This window comes from Pseudophryne corroboree, chromosome 9 (assembly GCF_028390025.1).
Source record: "Pseudophryne corroboree isolate aPseCor3 chromosome 9, aPseCor3.hap2, whole genome shotgun sequence".
NCBI lineage: Eukaryota > Metazoa > Chordata > Amphibia > Anura > Myobatrachidae > Pseudophryne > Pseudophryne corroboree.
In genome coordinates, this window is record NC_086452.1 from 159,831,813 (window position 1) to 159,849,290 (window position 17,478).

Below are 17,478 nucleotides of genomic sequence, written 5' to 3' on the forward strand. Positions count from 1 at the left end.
TTATATTTGGATAGTACATGTAATGATTTTATTATGCTCATTTAAACCTTTTCCAAATTTAGAAGAGATGAAGTGGTCTATATTAGCCAGTGGTGGCACCGCACCGGGGTCAGTTACAACCAGTGCAGCCAGTATTCCCCTTGTGCGCGCTGAAGGCTCACAGGGCTCCCTCAGTTACATCACTCTGGGGGCGTGGCCAGCATCTCCAGAGACACTGGGCTGCCCCAGAGACTTTGGCTGCACTGCCGGCTCCTTCTCAGTGACAGGAGCCAGGCACTGCATAATAATGTCACACTGCAGCACCCAGCTCCCAGTCACTGCTGAGGAGCCAGCATTTTGGTGTCACTCCCTGGAAAGGTGACACCCGAATGTGGTCCGCATCACACGCACTCCCCTTATGACACCCCTAATATTAGCAAACTCACCAAGCAGATGTGCTTTTGATGTAGCCAGTTCCATTTGACACTACAGATACTTCTTTATTACATACAATTCAATTCAGTGGGTTGAGCAATGAATGCATCTTACCCCCAAATGTCGGTACCACCAAGAGGGGCAAAACTTGAGTGCACTTTTCTTAAAGATATATCTATGGCCATAATATTTCTGTATGATAACCGCCTTATAGCCACAGCTTTGTGATATAATGGAAGGTCGTAAGTACAACCGTGCAGTGCGACTTCACAAGCTGGTGTATGAAGCTATTATGAGGCTTGCATGGAAGGGATTTCTCGCGTGGTTGGAAGAAACCCATAAAAATGACAAAGCCTATTTTAATGAAATGCTTAATGGTGTCAATATCTTATGCCAAAACATCTGCAATGCCACATTATCGGAGGCGATTTGCAATAAAGCCTGTATCCATATTAATTGCACAGAGTTCTGTTTCGGTACAAGTCTTTTTTGCACTGGTTTGTGGGCACAAATATCCTGGTTCCCTGCATGGGATTCAACAAAATAGCACCCACCGGGACAGGGAGGCTGTTTGGACCCCTGGGACCTATCCATACCCCAGGATTCCAAAACATCACCTGTACCGGTCGGAGCTTTAGGGGGGCACTCTTTCTTTTAACAGATACCAGTTCCAGCACAGGCACCGACACAAGCTGCAGAGTATCCCCGGTTCCCTGAATGGACCAAAAATTTGACCACTTTGGAGCAAAATATCTTCGGTTCTGCTGGACCGAATCACCCCAAATTTGGCCCAAATATAGAGGGGATACTTCATGTAAATAGCTCCACAGGAACCGGAGATCCATGACTTCCAGCCTGCGGTGCTTTCCCATTAACTTACCTAGGAGTGCCCGGGTAGAGGTAGCTGATTTTGCCGGTCTGTATCTCCGGTTCTGCTGGACCGAATCACCCCAAATTTGGCCCACTTATAGAGGGGATACCCCTCAAATTTCATGTAAATAGCTCCACCAGAAATGGAGATCCAGGACTTCCAGTCAGCAGTACTTGGCCATTGACTTACCCAGGAGTGCCTGGGTACAGATTCTTGACTTTGCCGGTCTATTGCTCCGGTTCTGCTGGACCGAATCACCCCAAATTTGGACCACTAATAGAGGGGATAACCCTCTACTATTGTACCATTCATGTAAATAGCCCCACAGGAACCGGAGATCCATGACTTCCAGCCAGCAGTGTTTTCCCTTTGACTTACCCGGGGCCCGTCTCCCGCAAGCGCTCAGGTGAAGTGGGGTCCATTCCAGGAGCCATATCTTACGTTCCTGGGGTGCCAGAGACCCCACATTTGGCCGGTGGATAGAAGAGTCTATGCACTATCACCCCACCAAGTTTAAAAATGTTGAGGTACATGGTCCGGAAGCGGTGGGGGGCACTACCCCCCAGGGCCTAGCACCCCCAATTTGGGGTACAGAAACTTGGGGTCATGATTTTTGGGTAGCCATCCGCTGGGGCTACCTGGACTACATTGGGGGTTAAGCTCCAGGATGGACCAAACTGCTTGGAAAGCTCCACAGGTCAGGGGTCATGACCTTTGACCCCTACCACTATGTACCGAGGGTAAGCCAAAGTCTCCTCTGCAAAGTGTATATCTCGGATTTTTGAAGAAAAATCACTGGACCGAGCAATCGCCCCCCAAAACTGACCCCCCTCAAAAAAAACGTCACCCGGAATATTTTGGGGATGGGCTCATCTGAAAGAGGAGGCTCACCTGAACAAAATGTATATCTATGATTTTTTTTAAACCCCCTGGATCCGGAGATATCGGGGTCCAAAGAGACCCCAAAATCCCCATTTACTTATAATGGAGCGGTTGCCGGTAGGGGCACTGTAGCTCCGGTGCCTTGGGGTCCACATACAAGCAAATTGGCATTCCTAGAGAAGAGATCCAGGGCTACAAAACGTATATCTCGGAACTTTCATAGATCTGGAGATAGAACCGGACAAAAATCACCAAAATCCCCATAGACTATAATGGAGCGGTTGCCGGTTGGGGGCACCGGCTTTCAGCCAGTCTAGCTCCGGTTCCTTGGGGTGCCCATGCAAGCAAATTGGCATGCCCAGAGAAGAGATCAAGGGCTACAAAACGTATATCTCCGATAGTTTATAGACCCCCTGGGTCCGGAGATAGAACCGGGCAAAAATCATCATAATCCCCATTGATTTATATTACCCCCACCAACACATTTTTGTGTTTTACTACTTATAAGCTGAGACTCTGGTAAGGTTATCATGCAAAAAACAACTCTACTATCATAGTTCTACAAAAGAAATACAACAAAGTTTTGCCCCCTTTACTGGTACCGATTAGTAAAAAATCTGGCTTTGGCCCATGGACTACAAAGGAAGATGTTTGTATGTAAATTATGTAGGGCGTAGCAAGGATCTCAATATCAACATTATTTAAATAAAATTCCAATGAGGTATATGTGGGATGGTATATGGTTCCTGCCAAACTCAAAATGTATTCACCGACCTGTCTTTCCTCTTAGCAAGAATGCGGACATAGAGTCTGGGCCTGTTGCAGTGCTTGATGCAATTGTGCCCCAAATTCCAGATGTAAAATGCTCTCACTGAAGTTTTCAATGTTGTGGATACAGTATGAAAAGCTGTAAATGGTGCAAGCTGCATGCATGCAGCCTACAGTATGTCACATACAGGGACGTGCGGTGAGCTAAATGGCTCAGGTGGCATTGGCTAGCACCAGAGACAGATTTACATGCAATATATGAGCCAAAAGGTAGATCTGGGCATTATACACAGGTGCAGCAGTATATACTTTTGGAAATTTTGTTGAGTTTTAATGAGAGATGTGCAGAAAAGATAGTCAGGTGAGGCACTGCCTCACCTGCCATAGACTTTTTACTCCACGGTTTTGGCTATAAAATTGATTAGAATAATGCAAAGAAGATATTTCAAACATATTCTTTGTATTTTTCATATATTTTATACAGTAAAAACTCTGCAACAAACATTAGTTCATTTATTCCAGACAGGTGTAAATTTTCATGAGTAGATTTCAGTTTGAGGTTCTTTCCTCTCTTGAAATCAACCCTATTTAGGGCTTTATCAATACAAACACAGTTTGTACAGATCTTTGGCAGACGGAAGCAGCATGGCATGTAGCTATCTTCCTATATGCATTTATTAAAGCATAAATAAGATCTGAACATTTCATTTTTTCAAGGAAATGATAAATACATGCTTTCCTTTATTTGGGTATCTACATTTACTTATGCCTAACTTTACTATTAAGTTTTGTCCTTTTTGATCAGTTCCCATTTATTTTAAGAGTAGAAATAAAGACTTTATTATATCTTAGACACATCACTCATCAGTAGACACTTAGATACAATAAGAGTGCGCCCCAACAAGAGTCAAACTTTTTCTTTCCTCGTTGTACAAACATTAGTGTGCCAGGAAAGGCTCTGCCTCACCCCACCGCACATCACTGGTCACATATGCTTACACTCAAGTCTTTAAACCTTTGTTTTGGATGTGAAATGCAAATTTATTAGGGTCTGATTCAGAGATAGATGCTGCTGTGTCCACTCTTGGGTCTGTTGCTGGAGTCACGGTTGCGAAAATATACAAATGCTAGTATTAGCCCTTCCCCTGGTGTAGTGATTAGGAGACGCCCACTTTCTATATCTCTGCACGCTGTCATACTGCTACTGCCGATGACTCTTTAGACGCCTCAATCGGCTTGTTATGGCTGCAGCTGTATGTCAGGGAACGTAGCTACTTGCATTGACATGCCCATCACTCTCGCATAACACGCCCATGAGACAGACTTTCTTTTTACGTTCACTTCTAACCCCCTTCCAGTCACTGCCCACAAACAGCTTTTCAACCATGGTGAATTCTTTGCACCGCTAGTAGTGGAATCCACAAGGAACATCTGGTTTTAATCAGAATCAGCTTTATTGGCCAGGTGTACTCATGTACACTAGGAATTTTTTGTGGTACAATGCATTGCCAAGCAGCAACAAGAAGGAGGAATACATAGCATAAGAAGGGGGGAAAAACGTAGCATACATTACACGTATGAGTTCATACTGCACATTGCAACTATACGATAGACTCGACATATTATACATGTAAGACTAAAAACGAAGACAGCTTGGCAGAGCAGCACCGAGGCAGCCATCCGCTGCGCCAACTAGTACTCAAACAATGCACATTGGGGGTAATTCCCAGTTGATCGCAGCAGGAAATTTTTTAGCAGTTGGGCAAAACCATGTGCACTGCAGGGGGGGCAGATATAACATTTGCAGAAAGAGTTAGATTTGGGTGGGTTATATTGTTTCTGTGCAGGGTAAATACTGGCTGCTTTATTTTTACACTGCAATTTAGATTGCAGATTGAACTCACCACACCCAAATCTATCTCTCTCTGCAGATGTTATATCTGCCTCCCCTGCAGTGCACATGGTTTTGCCCAACTGCTAAAAAATTTCCTGCTGCGATCAACTTGGAATTACCCCCATTATGCAGAAGATTTAAGTAATACATCTATAGATAAACCACACTGACAATAAAAAAAACAAAAAACAAAACCTTGAGCACACAGAAAGCATAATGCATGATTGGTGTAGGCATTTTGGGTAATAACCTCCGAGGGTCGTGCATTCCACTCTCACAAGATACCAGGTGCGGCAGCCATCTTAGGCGCATTGCGTAGGATTACCCGGGGTGGAATAGTCCACCTAGGGAGGCCAATCCCAGGATCGGGATCGGCGGGATCCCTGGGATTCGGGCCCAAAAATGCCGGGATTTGAATCTCGGGATTGGAGCCTCCAATCCCGGGATTCACGGGATTAGGTTGCGCATGCAGTTTTTCTGTCGGTGAGGTATTATTTACATCTTGGGCAGCCATGAACACACAGTGACCGCAACGGCGGCATTTCAAATGTAGCGCCGGCCACCAGTCAATCGGAGCTGGCGGACCCGCAGCCAATCAGGACAGCAGTAGCGGCTCCTGATTGGCTGCTGGACTGCCAGTTCTGACTGGCTGGCAGCCGGCGCTACATTTGAAATGCCGCAGTGTGGTCACTTTGCGTCCATGGTTACTGCCTGCCTAATAGTAAGAAGCCAGCGTGAAATGAGATCAGCAACTGCCCAGCCTCCTAACGGAGCAGATTTACGAGACCAGTGGGGTGACGTCATCAACTGCCGATCGCGGCTAGATGCACCCGAGGACACTGCACTAATGGAAAGCGGAGGAAAAAGGTACCGGTTAGGGTAAGATAGGGACAGGTAACCTGTCCCATTATCAAACTCCAGCACACCAGTTTTCCTTATCACACTAAAAGGGCTGTAAACGTTTATTGACCAAACCCTTTCTTTTCACAGATGCCACTGACACTATTATTATTATTATTATTATTATTATTACTATTTCTTTAATTCCTTTTTACTTTTTCACTAGCGCCAATAACAATTGTTACACACCTAATAGTAAGTAATACTTTAGTATCGCTACCTACTACACCCTCCCTCACTGCTCCTGACATCCTCCCTCACTGCTCCTTACATCCATTCTTCTGTGCTGCTCCCTACATCCTCCCTGCTCCCACCCTCCCTTCCTGCTCCTTACATCAATTCTTCTGTGCTGCTCCCTACATCCTCCCTGCTCCCACCCTCCCTTCCTGCTCCTTACATCCATTCTTCTGTGCTGCTCCCTACATCCTCCCTGCTCCCACCCTCCCTTCCTGCTCCTTACATCCATTCTTCTGTGCTGCTCCCTACATCCTCCCTGCTCCCTACACCCACCCTCCCTTCCTACTCCTTACATCCATTCTTCTGTGCTGCTCCCTACATCCTCCCTGCTCCCACCCTCCCTTCCTGCTCCTTACATCCATTCTTCTGTGCTGCTCCCTACACCCACCCTCCCTTCCTACTCCTTACATCCATTCTTCTGTGCTGCTCCCTACATCCTCCCTGCTCCCTACACCCACCCTCCCTTCCTACTCCTTACATCCATTCTTCTGTGCTGCTCCCTACATCCTCCCTGTTCCCACCCTCCCTTCCTGCTCCTTACATCCATTCTTCTGTGCTGCTCCCTACACCCTCCCTGCTCCCTACACCCACTCTCCCTTCCTACTCCTTACATCCATTCTTCTGTGCTGCTCCCTACATCCTCCCTGCTCCCACCCTCCCTTCCTGCTCCTTACATCCATTCTTCTGTGCTGCTCCCTACATCCTCCCTGCTCCCTACACCCACCCTGCTCCCTACACCCACCCTCCCTTCCTACTCCTTACATCCATTCTTCTGTGCTGCTCCCTACATCCTCCCTGCTCCCACCCTCCCTTCCTGCTCCTTACATCCATTCTTCTGTGCTGCTCCCTACATCCTCCCTGCTCCCACCCTCCCTTCCTGCTCCTTACATCCATTCTTCTGTGCTGCTCCCTACATGCTCCTTACACCCACCCTCCCTTCCTGCTCCTTACATCCATTCTTCTGTGCTGCTCCCTACATCCTCCCTGCTCCCTACACCCACCCTCCCTTCCTACTCCTTACATCCATTCTTCTGTGCTGCTCCCAACACCCACCCTCCCTTGCTGCCCTCCAAATCCACTCTCCCTGCTCCCTACACATCCCTACTACAATCCCGGAATCCCGGCATTGAAAAATTGGCCCGGGATTGGCCTCCCTAAGTCCACCCCTAGAAGAGAACACAAAATGGGGAGATTGCAGAGTCCTAAAGTTCAGAGTAGGGTTCCAACAAGTAATCAGAACCACTAGAGTTGATGTCAGGTGGTTTCAAAGCGGCAGGTTGTGTGATCTAGAATATCATGTGTTGTACCTAAGCAAGTTTATAATGGTTACTCTAAAGCTGCGTACACACTCTGTCATCTGGGCACGCGCATGCGCAACCCTTCACTATGCGGTCGCAAGGTGATTGACTGCAGCGGGGGCATGACGACACATGCAGCTGCTCCTTAAAAAAAAATGGTACCGGACTGCAGGGGTCAACATCAAATCGATGCATTCGCAATTAAAGAAGACTCAACACCTGCCAACCAGCCAGCCGACACCTGTGAGCTCACTCAGCCTGCAGAGTGCAAGTAAATAACTATGTGTTTTGTAGTAGAATGGCATGTGTAGTAGTTGCATACTGTATATTAAAAGACAAGAAAAAAACATATTTACAGTATATTTTTACAGTACTTCCACCTCTTTCTGCCCTTTAAAGATGGGTAAATGTTTATACAATAGGTACCCCGCTGGGAGACTAAAGGTGGTTACACATGGCATGATGTGACACTGAATGATACATTGTGACCGGCAGTGGGCTGGCATCAGTAAGCGCATACACACTTGCCGATGCTGGCAATGACGATTGATGGCGGGGTGGGGAACGGGGGCCGTGCTGCATTTGGTAGCATGGCATCGCTGTTGACAGCCCCAAATCTTCTTGCATGTACAAAAGATCTGAGGCTGTCACTAGTGACCCACCGGTGCTCACATCGGCATCATTGCCGTTCATGCACACGGAACGATATAAACGATGTGTAGTTCCAATCGATCGGGAATGCCCATATCGTGGGTATAATCATTCCGTATGTATGCACCTTACCCCGTTATTGCTCTAGTACTGACAGCAGTGACTGTAAAGTTAAATGCAGCTGTGTGTATGATGTATGTCTCCACTTAATGTATCTCCTTGCTGACTCTGCTACTGCTTCCTACCATTATTACTATATCAAAGTAAAAAGAACCACAGACCGTCCCGTAACCTAACCATCCCAACCTTCCCCTCCCTTGGCCTAACCATAAACATCACCCTGGTACCTAACACTCCCCACCCATAGCCCTGCTGCTAAAGTGGCGGAGGAGGAGGCCCGGGGCAATGAGCATTGTTGGGGGGGATATGTATAACAGCTGCTGCGGGCGTTACTGTATGTGTATCTGGAAATATACGAGGGGCAGTATTTGTATCTGGCACCATACAGGGGCAATATGTGTAACTGGCACTATACAAGGGGCAATATGTGTAACTGGCACTATACAGGGGCAGTATGTGTAACTGGCACTATACAAGGGGCATTATGTGTATCTGGCACTATACTGGGGACAGTATGTATATCTGGCAGTACTGGGGGCATTATGTGTATCTGGCAGTACTGGGGGCAATATGTGTATTTGGCAGCACTGGGAATATTATGTGTGTCTGGCAGTACTGGCGCAGTGATGTGGAGTATGGTATACAGGGGTCAGTGATGAAGAATAGGGTACAGAGGGGTCAGGGATATAGTGTGGCGTATAGAGGGGTCAGGGATATAGCGTAAGGTATACAGTGGTCAGGGATGTAGTATAGGGTATAATGGGGGCAGTTAAAATACTAATCCCAAGTACACCATTATTGAATTAAGATGCAAAATGCAGGAAAAAGTTTGCAATCTGGTAAAAAAAAAAAAAAAGCAAAAAGGTCAGTGATTCAGTCTGACCTGCACCCTGGCTTGCACAACATATCGTTCTGCTCAAACTAAAGGGCCCTACACACTGGGCGATGCGCCGCCGAGCTGCCCGATGGCGGATACGGCCGGCAGGCGACCTGGTGGCGGTGGGGTAGTGACGGGGGAGTGAAGTTTCTTCACTCCCCCCGTCACCCGGCTCCATAGCAGTGCAGGAAAATATGGATGAGATCGTCCATATTGGCCTGCATGCACAAGCGACGGGGCACCAGCGATGAACGAGCGCGGGGACGCGCATCGTTCATCGCTTGTGCCTCCACACTGAAAGATATGAATGGTATCTTGTTCATTAATGAACGAGATCGTTCATTTCTTTCACTCATGTCGCCCAGTGTGTAGGGCCTATTAGATGTGTATTTTGGTGTTTTTTTTGGGGGGGGACCAAAGGAAATTTTTCACCCTGGCCTCAGCTTGGTCTAGAACCAGCCCAGGGTGAGATGTAAATACTCATTCTCCAAAGGGCTAAATGATAAATAGGGAGTATTATAACAAAACAAAACTGTAACAATTATGTGTAATTTCTTGAATTGCAATTTATTATTATATACAATTAAGAATATTATTTTATATTTTCTGCTCTTTTCCACCAAAATATAGTCGTTTCCACTAGACAGCAAATTTCTTTAGCAATGCAAGTTTGCAGGACAGTGTCATTTTGCAGTCTCTCCTTCAGATAATGTAAAGCATTTGCAGCTGGGTAAATGGCTCGTGTCCATATTAACGGGAATCTAACTTGGAGTGTATACACTTTCAGCAGCTCAGGTTGAAAGTTAATAGTACTTTGGCAGATTGTTTCTTTGCTAGGGATGCATATTGTAAATGTTAAGTCAGTTTCTATACCAGCAGAAAAATATCTAAACATCTGTGATACTGATTAACTTTTTTTTATACATATAAAAAATTGGAGAACTCTACCAAGAAAGGTGTTGTATAGCTATTGGTAATCAGCCATAATGTCTTAAAATGTGTCAGCCATAGCTGCTCTGGCAATGAGAATAGCCCCCACCTGGAATTACAATCCATAAGTTTAACCTGATGTTTAACCCTCAGTCAGGCGCAGCTGGCCTGACAGGCACCGCAAAGCTGTTCTCGCTTCCCTTTCCGCCCCAAGGGGGCGCAGGGGCCTGTTCCTCCTAGGTGCTGTTCGAAACCCCCCAAGTCAGTTTACCAGCCGCCTGCGTGGAGTAAAGTAGTGACCCTCCTGGCCTCTAAGGCACACTGCGCCCGAACTGGTCCGACTTTTGAAGGTTCATATTTCCTTTTATTTTCATCGATTAATTGTTTATTTTGCTCATTTTATGAATAAAAATTACAAACGTTATGGATATTTTCGCGGAAATATGTAGGTTTGCCAGGGTGGCCTCTCAGGCACACTGCGCCCAAACTTGTACTCATGTTTGTGTTTTCTCTTTTTTGCTTCAGATTTTCTGCTGAAATGGCCCATAAAGCCTACGATTTGACTAACCAGAGTCACCTTGAAGAAATAAGAGATTTTCTGCAGAATGACGACGAGGGAGACCCATGAGTTACTGAGGATATGGGGGAAGAGAGTGACATTGATTCTCAAGATGAGGTGGAGGAACGTGAAGGTGATTCAGGAATGGAGCAAGATTGTGAGGAGTCTAGTGATGATGATGATGATGATGATGATGATGAAACAGGTGACACCTTTTTTGGGGGGAAAGATAAGAAGACCAAGTGGTCCAAAAGGCCGCCCGTGAAAGTTCGTCGTATGGGAACTCGCAACATTATCACTCACCTTCCTGGAGTCAGAGGAACTGCTAAGAATGCTCAAACTGCAGTCGAATGTTGGAATAATTTATTCACTGACGAAATCTTTGACACAATTGTTAGGTACTCAAACCAGTACATTGACATTATCAAGGACTAATTTGCCAGAGAGAGGGACATCAGACCCACAGATGTCATCGAAGGAAGGGCTTGAAAAGATTTCGCCCCATCGATGATCGAGAAAATCCACCCACTCCTGCCTCCAAAAAGACGTAGATGCATCACCTGTACTGCAGAAATGGGTCACAGAAGGATGTCGAATTATGAATGCCATAAATGTCACAAAGCGATCTGCTTGCCCCATGCAAATATGGTCTGCCAACCTTGCACTGCACTGTGCCAATGCATCTCTACTGCTGAACTTTCCAACAGTGATTCCAAGTGAGACTGACACTGCCGTGCCTATATTTCAAATTTTGTTTGTAATTTTAAAGTTCATTTGATTTTTTTTTTGTCATGAAAACTGAAGGCAATGTGGTGACGGGTCTTAAATTTCAGTATTTTTTGTTTTACTTACTTTGAGGTGAATAAATTAGTTTTTTTTAATCAAATTTTGAATATTCTCTCTTTGTACATCCTAATGAAGGTCACTGATCAATTTAAGAGCGTTAGAATTGAGTTAATAAGGTGCTAATAAAGATTTTCTAACAGGTGCCTGTCAGGGGCACTGTGCCCGAACCCAGGAGTCCCAGAGGTTCACCCGACGGAGGGTTAAGGTAAACATTGCCTGTGAAAGGGGCAGATGTATTAAGCCTGGAGAAGGGATAAAGCAGTGATAATTGCAAGGCGTTATCACCTTGCGCTTAATATCACTGCTTTATCACTTCTTTATCCCTTCTCCAGGTTAATACATCTGCCCCTACAGGTGCTATAATGAATGAATGTCCTAAGGTAGCAGATTTTACCTAGTGGCCTGCAGGACTGTAAATACACCCCCTGCGTATGGAGAGAGATAACGTACCAACAAATCAGGTCCTGACAGTTTATAGGCTATGTTTAAAAAATGACAGGAGCTGATTGGTTGGTAGTTTATTTCTCCACTTTATGGGGGGTATTCAGTTAGCTCCGACAATTTAGGCGCTTTTGATTTCACCTCCCTGCGTATTCATTTGCAGGCTGTTTTTGCACATTTTTGAGGCATTTTCGCTAATGCCTTTTCAGTTCTTTTTTTTTTTTTTTGTGAAAAGGCGTTGGCAAAAAATGCCTCAAAAATGTGGGCTGGCGCAGGTACGAAAACACATGGATTCGCCGATCCACATGTTTTTTGGTTGCCTATGCGAGAAAATGGCCCTAATTGAATACCCCCCTATGACTCTCTAATGGGCATATTTATCACAATCTGCATTTCGAACACGGATGGGATGTGATAAATTTGCCTAAATCCACAATGTGATATTTGAATACATTGCAAATATGTATCAAATATTGCATGCAGGGACATAGCTTGCGAGAAAGCTCTGTCCCTGCAAATCCTATTACGACACTTCTCAGGGTATTTTCCGTGAATAATACTCCGAGTGTGTGACCGTGCATGCATCTGAATATATCTGAAGATAGTGCTATTATTACAGGGCTACATCCAATATTTATTTATTTTTACATTAGATTTTTGTTGATTACAAAATATGCAGAAAGTAATCATACAGACAGCCAAAAAGCCACATAGCATCAACAGCAAAAAAGTACACAAAGTATTAGATCAGCAGCTGTATACATGAAATCTCAAATACACAAAATACACTAAACAGAAATATAAGAGGAGGGACATAAGACACAACAGACATAGGGCCTAATTCAGACCTGATCGTAGATGTGCTAAATTTAGCACATCTACGATCAGTCACACAGACATGCAGGGGGACGTCCAGCACAGGGCTAGTACACCCCGCATGTCAGGCCCAATGCTTTTGTACTTTATGAGCGCACTGGCAGGAGCTACTCGTCACTGTGAGGGATGCAGCGGCTGCGTGTGATGTCACGCAGCCGCCGCCCGCGCCCCCCCCCCCCCAACGGTCCGGGCACGCCTGCGTTACCTGGACCACGCCCCCTAAATGGCGGCCAAATGCTGCCGGTCCGCCCCTTCCTGCCCAGTGACCACCCCTGCCTGTCAATCAGGCAGAGACGATCGCAGGGCTGAGACAGCCATAGACTGTCTGGCATACGCTGGCGCACTGCTGCACCGGCACATGCGCTGTTCAGACCTGATCCGCTGCTGTGCGAAAACGCACAGCAGGGATCAGGTCTGAATTAGGCCCATAGACACAATAGGGTGAAAGAGCAGACAATAGAGAACACACTGCACGTGCCCAGTGGCGCAGCTAACATAGTAAAACATGAACATTTATAAGGCTATTGCAGATTTCGGAGAACTCAAAACAGACAAATCAATTTCTGCTGAAGGCGATGGAGTCCCACTGACCTACTAACAGAAGCAACAAGGTACTGTCGGCTGTCAAACAGATTCGCCTCTTGGCAAGAGCAGTGTAAACTGGGACCTGATGTCATGACGTCACGGCCAGACGTAGAGAGGGAGGAGCAGCAGTACACAGCAGCACCACCGTCCAGGAGTGAGGAGAAGGATGCCACCGCCATGGGAGATAGACAGTGATAGCAGCTGATGGTGAGTCTTTTGAAAAAATTTCTATAAAAAATAGGTTCTATACAATAATAATAAACACTTTAATATTCTCAATTATTTCATTATATTGGTAGCTTAATATTCCTTACAGTTTCAAATATCAAACCCTATATCATATATTTTGCTACTTTAAACTCTAATAATATGCTACCAATATAATTACATAGAGAATATTAAAGTGTTTCTTTTTTTTATAGAACCTATTCTATTGTATCTCTCTCTCGGCAGGGCGCACACAAATCTCAGTGTAATGGGACTAAGGTTGCACTACTGCGTTTATTTTTTTATTTACCTATTACTTTTTGTCATTTTTTTGAATTCTCATTTATTTGTTTATATATATACATATATATATATATATATACACACACATATATACACACACATATATATATATATATACACACAGTTTTATTTTATTTTATTTCTTTTTTTATTGGGGAGGGGGGGGGGGGGGGGCATATTACTGACTTGCCCCGGGTACTGAAAATCCTAGTTTCGGCCCTGGCTCAGTAAACTGCTGAGTGTGATGAAGCAGAGCAACAACAGGATCTTCAGGGAGATTGACACCAAGTACATCACATATAGGAGAGAACACCTCAGTCCACAGCAGCCTTAGAACCGGGCACTCCCAAAATATATGAAAGATAGTACCAACACAGCCACAATTTCTCCAACATAGGCCCTCATTCCGAGTTGTTCGCTTGCTGACGTTTTTCGCAGCATAGCGATCAGGCTAAAAACCGGCTGATCTGCGCATGCGTATGGGCCGCAGGGCGCACGCGCCAAGTAATTTCACACAAAACAGCAATTTTACACAGGGTCAAGCAACGCTTTTCAGTCGCTCTGCTGATCGGTGAGTGATTGACAGGAAGTGGGTGTTTCTGGCTGGTAACTGAGCGTTTTCCGGGAGTGTGCTAAAAAACGCAGGCGTGCCAGGTAAAAACGCAGGAGTGGCTGGAGAAACGGGGGAGTGGCTGGCCGAACGCAGGGCGTGTTTGTGACGTCAAACCAGGAACTAAACAGACTGCAGTCATCGCAATCTAGGAGTAAGTATCGAGCCACTCTGAAACTGCATGAAATATTTTAGTAGCAGTTCTGCTAACCTTTCGTTCGCAATTCTGCTAAGCTAAGATACATTCCCAGAGGGCGGCGGCCTAGCGTTTGCACTGCTGCTAAAAGCAGCTAGCGAGCGATCAACTCGGAATGAAGGCCATAGGGCCTAATTCTGAGTTGATCGCAGCAGGAAATTTGTTAGCAGTTGGGCAAAACCATGTGCACTGCAGGGAAGGCAGATGTAACATGTGCAGAGAGAGTTAGATTTGGGTGGGGTGTGCTCAAACTGAAATCTAAATTGCAGTGTAAAAATAAAGCAGCCAGTATTTACCCTGCACAGAAACAAAATAACCCACCCAAATCTAACTCTCTCTGCAATTGTTATATCTGCACCCCCCCCCCCCCCCCCTGCAGTGCACATGGTTTTGCCCAATTGCTAACAAACTTGCTGCTGCGATCAACTCAGAATTACCCCCATAGTTGGGACACAGAGGGCCATATAAAATGCTGCCGCCGTAGAGTGAAGTACGCTCTATGATGTAATTTGAAAAGCACAATGAGGAGATCGAGTCCCACTCCGCGTCTTGAAAAACTCTGGATAGATCTCGTTCCGTCTTAATTTGTGATAACAATTTACTCGTCCTATTCAATAAAACAATATATTAATACCATTTAGATATACCGCCCCTATGACTAGGGGATGACAATCTAACAGATAAGACTAAAGGCAGAGGAGAAGGAATAAACAAATTATCTGTATAAGTAGACAGCCAATGATGCAGTTGCAAATATGTAAAGAAGTCATGCTTCGGGATGTTATACATCGAATATTTTTTACAATTTGATTTTAATAAATTCGGGCAGATTGTATTTCCCATGACAAGCATGGGAAATGCGTTCTGGTTACTAAAAAAATGCTAATTTTAAGGGCCTGGAGGATAATTTTGGGAATTCTCCAATTGCATATTAGTACATTCAGATGATACTATAATAATGTAAAAATAGTGTGAAAACTCATTTTGGTAAACTTGCCCTCAAGGCTTAGTACATCTGCACCCCAGTGAGGCAGATGGAGTCCGGGCCAATGTACTATAAGAAGGATTGGTTTAAGGTGCGGGCAAGCAGAGGGGGCGCTGTGGCCTGAGGACATGGCTGCAGTCACCTGCAAACCACACCCTGGTCGCAGCAGGCGCCATGGGCTCCCGTTGCAGCCGACACCATTGAGGGAGACAATCAGGCGCTAGAAGTCCCACTTGACCTCTAGCATCTGGAGGAGAGCAGGGAGACAGATGCTAGAGGTTAAGTGGGACCTCTAGCATCTGACTGTCTCCCTCAATGGTGTCGGCAGCAGCTGGCGCCCACGCAGCCCGCAACGCCTGCTACAGGTGGTGCGGCCAGCATATGAACCTTGTGGCAATGAGCAGGAAACCCTGTGGCAACAAGCAGGAAACCACGGGCAATGAGCAGAAGTCCGTGGCAATGAGTGTGGAACCCAGAGCATGAAACACCTGACAACGAGCATAAAACCCTTGGCAACGAGCATGCGACCCCTGGCAACAAGCATTAGACCCCTAGCAACAAGCATAAAACCCAGATCAGGAAACCTTTGGCAATGAGCATTAGACCCCTTGCAACAAGCATTAGATTCCTGCCAACAAGCATTAGATCCCTGGCAACAAGCAGGTAATTTAAAAGTAATTAGAAGCCTTACTGAGGGGCATAATTTGTAAGGGGCATTATTGTGTGTGGGGCATAAAATGGTGTCACAAGCATAACTGTATGTGGCATAATGTGTAATGGGCATTACAGTGTATGGCATAATATGCATAAAGTGGAATGGGCATTATGATGTGTGGCATAAAGTGTAATGGGCATTATGTGTGGCATACTGTGTAATGGGCATTACAGTGTGAGGCATAAGTTGTTATAGGCGTTACAGTGTCTGGCATAATGTGTAATGGGCATTTTGGTGAGTGGCATAACGTGTAATGTGCATTATGGTGTGGCATAACGTGTAATGGGCATTACGGTGTGTGGTATAACGTGTTCTTGTTTTTCCTGTGTTGTATAAGGGGCTCTAACTGGTGTAATAGGGGTACAGTGTGGTGTAATGTGACTGACAGACACTACTGTGCAGTGTAATGTGAATTGGTACTATTCTGTGGCCACTCCCCTTCCCCATGAAGCCACGCCCTTATTTTTTACTTACCCTGTTATGCATTGGGGGGGGGGGGGGGGGGCGCAAAAAGGAAACTTTCACACTGGGCGCCACAAGGTCTAGAACCGGCCCTGACTATAAATGTAATCTGCTAAGCACAACTTGGACAGTCAGTGCCAGGGGAAGGTGCCCCCCCCCCCCCCATCCTCATCCCCAATGGGTACCACCACCCCCCTTGCCTTTCAAGCACACCTTCCTGGCTTCTAAGCTGTTAGTCAGTGTAGTTTCCAGAAGCTGGATTATGTTCCCTGACCCCTCTGTTATCTTATTTGCATAAGCACAATAGGTCTGACAGTTGTTGGGACCATGAAACGGACTACAGCACAGGCACCTCCCCTCCCAAAAAGGTAGAGGCAGCCCTGATCCTAACCACCAGTTGTCTGGACAAGCAGTTGAAAGTGTTTGCACTTTCTCAGATATGGCACAAGTACTAAAGAGCCGCTAGTAATCATATCATACGCAGTGAGTACAGACAATTACTTAACATTTGTGTAAGTAACAGAAACTTGGAGTGTATTTAGAAATACTGCAGCTCTAGCAGATAAGATGACAGTGTGACCTTTCTGAAAGTGAAATATAATGCCATATGTACACATTGCTTTGTAAGATTTATCCTGGGTAATCGTGTAAATGTAATGGTGCCCATACACTTGTGAGATATTCGGTGCTAACTTTCGATTTCGACCGCATCTGTGAGAGAAATCGAAGGATTGTATGCACATTTTAGGTACCTTTCGACGCGATGCGCGGGCACGCCGGTCGAATCTCACTGCTCAGTATAGTATGTGCTGCACTTAATATTTATCGAATCGCAGTGCGATCGTATGTGT

General features: G+C 45.6%; 1 long non-coding RNA gene across 2 annotated transcripts in view; it reads left to right on the top strand.

The window, feature by feature from the left end:
* The window catches only part of LOC134957765 (uncharacterized), a 41,001-nt gene extending 29,714 nt beyond the window's left edge, over window positions 1–11,287 (top strand). For both annotated transcript variants that reach the window (XR_010186733.1, XR_010186734.1), the window contains exon 3: window positions 10,368–11,287. This is a non-coding gene — a long non-coding RNA (uncharacterized LOC134957765). The remainder of the gene's footprint in view (window positions 1–10,367) is intronic.
* The last annotated feature ends 6,191 nt before the right edge of the window (window positions 11,288–17,478 follow it).